The sequence below is a fragment of the Rhinopithecus bieti genome, unplaced genomic scaffold (assembly GCF_001698545.2).
Source record: "Rhinopithecus bieti isolate Rb0 unplaced genomic scaffold, ASM169854v2 scaffold_66718, whole genome shotgun sequence".
NCBI classification, from domain to species: Eukaryota; Metazoa; Chordata; class Mammalia; order Primates; family Cercopithecidae; genus Rhinopithecus; species Rhinopithecus bieti.
Genome location: NW_016825567.1, coordinates 1,684,136 through 1,692,231, shown reverse-complemented (window position 1 = coordinate 1,692,231; position 8,096 = coordinate 1,684,136).

Sequence of the window (8,096 nt, the reverse complement as noted above, 5' to 3'; positions counted from 1 at the left end):
CATTTTTAATATCAAAGTCACAGAGAAATGGAAGTTTTATCTTTTTCATTGCATTCTGTGATGCAATGGAATGTTGTCGTATTTTCCTGAGAAAAGAGTATGATATACCATTGTATAAATTTAATTTTATATGAATAATAATGAAAGTTTTAAAGAAACAGGAGGAATGACAACTTGGAAGACGTAGGATAACAGCCTTTATTCATATCACTAATTATAATATGTATTTACTAATTGTAAATGTGGAAACCAAAGCAACATTCCAGAGATGACATTGCTTTTTATGATAGATCCAGGCAACAGGAAACACACATGCACACACACACCCATACACACAAAAGAAGCCTTTCTTAGGAGAAAATATACATTAATCTCTCTCTTTCTTTCCCTTCCTCTTTCTCTTCTTTTCCCCTCTGTTTCTTTTCTTCTTCCCTTTCCTTTCTCACTTTCAATTTAAAAGTGAAACCAGCTTCCCAGAGAAAGGATTAGAGAAATGGGTGCCTTTTTCTTCAGTTTGGTGATGGTGTTCTAAACATCCAGATTAACTCTACCAGGTAATTCTTTTTAGACAGCTCTTCGGAGGCCACCTAAATCACATTTTATTGTCAAATAAGTGGATGGATTAATGAATGAATGAATGCCACATGAACATTTCAGGTTATCTGAGAAACGTTAAGGTCAACCACTTTTCAGTGTAAATTAAATCTGATTTTTAAAATTTCCAAAATCAACAAATAACAGGTTCTTTTTGAAATGATACTAGCCTGAGAATGTGCCTCAACATAAAAATTGAAACCATTTGATAGTGTTTGGCCATGTCCCCACACAATCTCATTTTGATTTCCCACATATTGTGGGAGGGACTTGGTGGGGTGTAATTGAACCATGGGGCAGATTTTCCCGTGCTGTTCTCGTGATAGTGAATAAGTCTCATGAGATCTGATCATTTTATAAGGGGGAATTTTCCTTCACAAGCTCTCTTCTTTTCTCTGCTGCTATATGAGATGTGCGTTTCACCTTCCACCATGATTGTGAGGCCTCCCCAGCCATGTGGAACTGTAAGTCTGATAAATCTCTTTCTTTTGTAAATTGCCCAGTCTCAGCTATGTCTTTATCAGCACTGTGAAAACTGACTAATATAGCAAATTAGTTTCAGGAGTGGACTGCTGCTGAAAAGTTAGCTGAAAATGTGGAAGTGACTTTGGAATTGGGAAACAGTCAGGGGTTGGAACAGTTTGGAGGGCTCAGAAGAAGACAGGAAAATGTGGGAAAGTTTGGAACTTCCTAGAGACTTGTTGAATGATTTTGACCAAAATGCTGATAATGATATGGACAATAAAATCCAGGCTGAGGTGGTCTCAGATGGAAATGAATAACTTGTTGGGAACTGGAGCAAAGGTGACTCATGTTATGTTTTAGCAAAGAGATGGGTGGCATTTTGCTCTTGCCCTAGACATGTGTGGAACTTTGAAGTTGAGAGAGGTGATTTAGGGTGTTTGGTGGAAGAAATTTCTAAGCAGCAAAGCATTCAACAGGTGGGTGACTTGGGTGTTGTTAAAGGCATTCAGTGTTTTGTTTTGTTTTGTTTTTGAGACAGAATCTCACTTTGTCACTCAGGCAGGAGTGCAGTGGCAGGATCTCAGCTCACTGCAACCTCTGCCTCCTGGGTTCAAGAAATTTTCCTGTCTCAGTTTCCCAAGTAGTTGAGATTACAGTCATGTGCCACCACACTTTGCTAATTTTTATATTTTTAGTAGAGATGGGGTTTTATCATGTTGGCCAGGCTGGTCTCAAATTCCTGACCTCAGGTGATCTGCCTGTCTCAGACTCCCAAAGTGCTGAGATTACAGGCATGAGCCACTGCACCAGGCTGGAATTCAGTTTTAAAAGGGAAACATAGTATAGAAGCTTGGAAAATTTACAGACTGAAAATGTGATAGAAAAGAAAATCCCATTTTCTGAGGAGAAATTCAAGCTGGCTACAGAAATTTGCATAAGTAATGAGGAGCTGAATGTCACCAAGACAGTGGGGAATATGTCTCCGGGGCACATCAGGGACCTTTGCAGCAGCACCTGCCACCACAGGCCCCTAGGTTTAGGAGGAAAAAATGGTTTTGTGGACCTGGCCCAGGGTCAATCTGCTGTGTACAGTCTAGGAACTTGGTGCTCTGCCTCCCAGTTGCTCCTGGTATGATTAAAAAGAAGCCAAGGTACAGCTTGGGCTGTTGCTTCAGACAGTGGAAGCCCCAAGCCTTGGCAGTTTCCACATGGTGTTGAGCCTGTGGGTGCACGGAAGTCAAAAATTGAGGCTTGGAAACCACCACCTAAATTTCAGAGAATGTATGGAAATGCCTAGATGCCCAGGATGAAGTTTGCTGCAGGGGTGGGGCCCTCATGGAGAACCTCTTCTAGGGCAGTGCAGAAGGAATATGTGGAGTGGAGCCCCCACACAGAATCCCTACTAGGGCACCACCTAGTGGAGCTGTGAGAAGAGGGCCACTGTCCTCCAGATCCCAGAATCGTAGATCCATCAACAGCTTGCACCATGCACCTGGAAAAGGCACAGACACTCAATGCCAGCTGGTGAAAGCAGCCAGAAGGAGGGCTATACCCTGGAAAGCTGCAGAGGCGGAGCTGCCTAACGCCATGGGAGTCCACCTCTTGCATCAGCATGACCTGGATGTGAGACATGGATTCAAAGGAGATCATTTTGGAGCTTTAAAACTTGACTCCCCTTGTAGCCCCTTTGTTTTGGTCAATTTCTTCCATTTGGAATGGCTATATTTACCCAATGCCTGTACTTCCATTGCATCTAGGAAGTAACTAACTTGCTTTTGATTTTACAGGCTGCTCATAGGCGGAAGAGACTTGCCTTGACTCAGATGAGACTTTAGACTGTGGACTTTTGAGTTAGTGCTGAAATGAGTTAAGACTTTGAGGGACTGTTGGGAAGGCATGATTGGTTTTGAAATGTGAGGACATGAGATTTGGGAAGGACCAAGGGTGGAATGATATGGTTTGGCTGTGTTCCCACCCAGATCTCATTTGGAATTCCCACAGATTGTGGGAGGGACTTGGTGGGAGGTAACTGAATCATGGTGGCAGGTCTTTCCCAGGTCGTTCTTGTGATAGTGAATGGGTCTCATGAGATCTGATAGTTTTATAAGGAGGAGATTATCTGCACAAGCTCTCTTCTCTTACCTGCTGCCATGTGAGACATGCCTTTCACCCTCCACTGTGATTGTGAGGCTTCCCCAGCCACATGGAACTATAGGTCCAAAAAAACCTCTTTCTTTTGTAAATTGCCCAGTCTCGGGTATGTCTTTATCAGCAGTGTGAAAACTGACTAATATACCATTATACAAGTTCTTATGTTACCTGATGAAAGAGAGCTAATTGTCTATCATAAAACCATAAAAGCTTTGTTAATACATTTTGAAACCTGAATAATGAGAGAATAGGAATTCTGAACACACATACTAGTTTATCTGTAAATTAGAAATATATGTTCCCAGGAAAAAATTGCTTATTCGAAATTAGAAAAAAACAAAACCCAGTCTTTCTCCTTGTCAACATTTAAAGTTATTAGACAGTAAGACATTCCAAAGCATAATTTAGTTGTTTATCAACAAGAAAAATGTATTACAAGACATTAATTTTATTCCAGATTTTAAAAAATCTGCTTTTCTCCATGTCAGTATTTAAAGCAGGTGCCATATTCTGATTAATTAAATCACAAGATGTTCCTTATGCTAACGTCTTGCAAATAAAACTTAAACAGAAACTCTTAGTTGTACTGTTGTCATTTCTTCTACTTTAAAAAAATTATTCAGAACACCACATGGCCAGCTTGCAAGCTTATTTTCCAGATCACTGATAGCAATGCAATTTTGTATTTGTGTGTGAGTATGTGTTTTGTTTTGAAAAAGACATCAGCTTGAAGCAGTTTCAAATCTCTGGCAATGATTTCTTAAGGAGTATGTCAAAAATGAGCTATTGAACACATTTTTGCCAGGTCACTTGCCAAGTACTTGGTAGGGAGATGTCAAGTTTCAGGGCAACCACAATCCACATTTATAAAACTACTTAGAAAACTATGTGAGAGTTCTGTGGATCTTACTAAGTATTTTTAGAACAATCAAGAGAATTTTGTTCCTTAGTTTTAGCATATGATAGTCCTCAACGAATATTTTATAAGTTTTTTTTCTCAGCTATGGTCCCCAAATTTTCTCAAGAAATCCATGTGCTTGAATACTTGTTTAAGCACAATTCAGAACTGCAGGAGGTCTAAGTCTGCAGTGGCTTAATGTAAAGGTAACTTTTTTTTGAATGTAAAAAGGTCAAAATTAATGAAGAAACTGGCAAATTCAAAGTTCCACCAAGGAATAGCCCAGTGCTTTTAGCAATCCATTTGAAATGAAGGAGGGAAACCACCCTCTTTAACATTTTCAAGTTTTGAAAGTCTAATGAACCATGCTACCTCCTGTAGTTTCTACCAAACCAAGATGTGTGCTAGGACTGGGCTCATTAGCATTAAGTAGAAGCAGAACACTCAGTTCTGGCTATAGCTTCTTGCAATGTTTTCATCATTATAGTATTTGGTTGACAAAATACTGCTATCTCAACTGTTACTTCATTTTCTTACTGTTTTGATATAAAATTCCTGTTATACCATGAATTAAATGTTCCTGAGACAAAAAAAAAAAAAAAAAACAACAACAACAAAAAAAGACTTTTTCTGTTAATTCTTTTTAACAAGTGCCCAAAATATATTATTTTTTCAACAAGGTGGATTCTCGAAGCAAGGTAGTTCTTGTGACTGTTTACTTTCTCTTTCATATGTCCCAGACTATTGGATTATGGTTTGTGAGATAAGGAAGAAAAGGAGTAATTAAAACATAGATTATTAGATACATAGGTAACTTGGTTTTTTTTTTTTTTTTTTTTTTTTTGAGTCATTAAAGTAGGAATTACATTCTCAAAGCTCAAAATGTTAGCAATGAATTTAATTCAATGGCTTTAAAAATTTTTACATCTCGTCTGGGCGCGGTGGCTCACGCCTGTAATTCCAGCACTTTGGGAGGCCAAGGCAGGTGGATCACTTGAGGTTAGGAGTTCTAGACCAGTCTGGCCAAAATGGCGAAACCTTGCCTCTACTAAAAATACGAAACTTGGCAGGGTGTGGTGGCACGTGCCTGTAATCTCAGCTACTGGGGAGGCTGATACAGGAGAATCGCTTGAACCCAGGAGGTGGAGGTTGCAGCAAGCCGAGATCAAACCACTGCACTCCAGCCTGGGCGACAGAGCGAGACTCCGTCTAAAAAAGAAAAAAAATTATGTCCCTTCATTGCAGAGAATAAGTTTTGCTGAAATGAAAACCACTAATTATTTGGAACACACTTTTCAGGTTACTGGATTCTGATTCTTTTGGAGCCTCTGTATTTTTCATTATACTTGAACTCCTTTTCAAGCTGTAAATAAATAATACTAAAGCAAAATATTTCTGGTCTACAGATACGGGAATAAATCTGACGGGTAAAGATTCCATTGAATTCTCCTCCTCACTCTGGAAGCCAGTTTTGCCTCCATTAGTACATTAATTTCAAGGTTTTTGATCTATAAATGTGTATGTTCTTTAAATTATCCTTTTATCTGGTTGTATTATCCTATCAGGTCCTTCATTAATGAATTAACATATTCATTTCATAAGTGTATGAAAATCACACTTTTTATGTTTTTTAAACTAAGTGGTGATATCCATAGGATTTGTATTATGCTCATATTTTGAAAACAAAATACAAATGTTTTTCTTAGGTTGCATATAATTTAATTTCTAGAATTAGAATCTTTCTCTTGTTCTACTGTCCCAGCACAAACAGATGTTCATGTTAGTGTTTCAATATAAATGGGCTCAAACAACATCACTCAGATTAGAATCAGTATTCTGTTGTGATTTTTTTTAAAAAGTGTGTATGTATTCTGATCTCTATTTCCCCCAAAATTCTGTTGATTGCAGATGTCTGAGGAATAGTCTTAGTGGATTATCCCAAACTTGACACATCTTTTGCAAAATGCTACACAAAAAAAAGGTATATGTGATTATGACAAGATTCTCCACTTGGTGTGACTGGTCTAATACAACCCAAGGCTGTGTGTCTAAAGGTAACTGCATTGTGAGTTTCACATTTCCAAAGTTTTAGATGACATGTACAATCTGATTAGCCTTTAAATCTCATATCCTCTGCAGGTATTGGAAAATACAAGGATGTCATAAATATCTATATTTATATTTAAAATGTGCTTACATTTATATAAATATATAAATAAAATACACAAATAGTTTTATAAAGCTAACAATGTGATTATATGCTTTTCTTTTTCCTAGGTAGTGTGGGACTAGAAACAAATTTGGAATATTTTTCATTGCATATTTGGCTGAGATCTGCCACTTAGTTGAAGTAAGTGACTCAAAATTTCTGAATCTTGTTTTCATCATCAATATGTGACAATAATATTTTCTCCTTTAAGTATTCGAAAGTGTTGAGAAAATCATAATAGCAACACTTGCAAAAGTGCTCCATTGTAAAATGCAAGGTAGAGGTAGTTGTGAGCCTTTGGGCAAAACTATAGTTGCCACAGTTGTCTCTGAGATGAAGCACTTTTCTTAGACTGAAGGAAATCCCTGGGAGAGACTGGTCTAGCCTTTGGATGACTGTGGGTAGAGGTTCTGGGGAGAAGAATGAAATGTATTCCTTTTTTCCTTCTCTCTAGGAATACTGGAAAGCATTTATTTGTTTGCTAAATTGCTCTCTTTCCACCAGTGATATCAATACTTAAATACTTTTTAGTAAGTTTGGAATTACTAGAAAAACAGTGAATGTAAAAGTGAAGGTGTATGCTTCTTGGAAAGTTCAGAGGGAGTACATTGACTGATGTTTGGATCAAATCCCTCTAACTTGAATGAGTTACCTTGGAAAATTATCTCTACAAATTCTTACTTACATTTCTGACTGTCAGGTTAAAGTGAATAATTATTTTCTGTATACCTAGATGTGATTTGGAAGCATCTGTGTTTTGCCCTATTCTGTTGAGAGGGAAACTAGCTCTGTTTCATGTGCTGGTTTTCCATGTCTGATACTTGATGTTTCTGTTGCTGTGATGTAATTTATTCAAGATACATAAGATAGATATTGAAAAGGGAAGAAGTAATGAAGCTGTGGGGGAAATCAGACATTTATTGAAACGTTTCCCATTTTTTTTGTGGAAGGAAGGCTTTGGTGTATATGGGTTTCTCAGAATAGCAATGATACCTATATTTCAAAATATCTTATAAAACCAAGCATGAATCTTTTTTATGGTTTGTTGTTTTATCTACCATGTTGTTCTCATTTATTCAGTTGACTATCATAGAGGAACAGATATGGGAAAGAGGGCTTAAAGAATTCATTTGGCGTGAGGTCTCATTTGTGTATTACGGTTCGGTATTTACAAACTAAAGGTTCTAAGTCAAATAGCATGTTTTACTTGGAAACCAAGGTATTTTTAAGGAAATTGCATCTGAATGCCTTCAGGTGTCCATTGTTTCATACCCAGCTGTCTTAAGAAATTACACTCTGCCTGGCTCTTACAAGCATTTGAGGTTTCAGTTGTTTAGCCCGTAAGATCATCAGAATTTTATCATCAGTCTCTGTTGCTAACTCTGCTGTATTTTACCTGGTAAAGGTTCTAAATAATTAATAATAAAATGTTTCCAGAAAACTTATTTTTAGTTTAGATGTAGTTCAGCTCATCAAACCTTTTAGGAATCAGCAACAGCAAGAAAGAAAATAGCGTGGAGTCCTTTGAAACTGTAGCATCTAAAAATTTTACCCTGTACTGCTTTAGAGTAAGCAGAAAGATGAATGTAATACAGGAAATAAAGAGAATAGCAGAAATATCTTCAAATTATTATTTCTTCCTTCTTTCTCTCAAACTAATAGAGTTTTAAAATGAGTCAAATACATATTTTAATTGATAAACTGAGTTTATATTCACCTATTGGAAACAGTACAACATATTTTACATCAGGTTATGAAATATGGATGTTTTACTAAAAG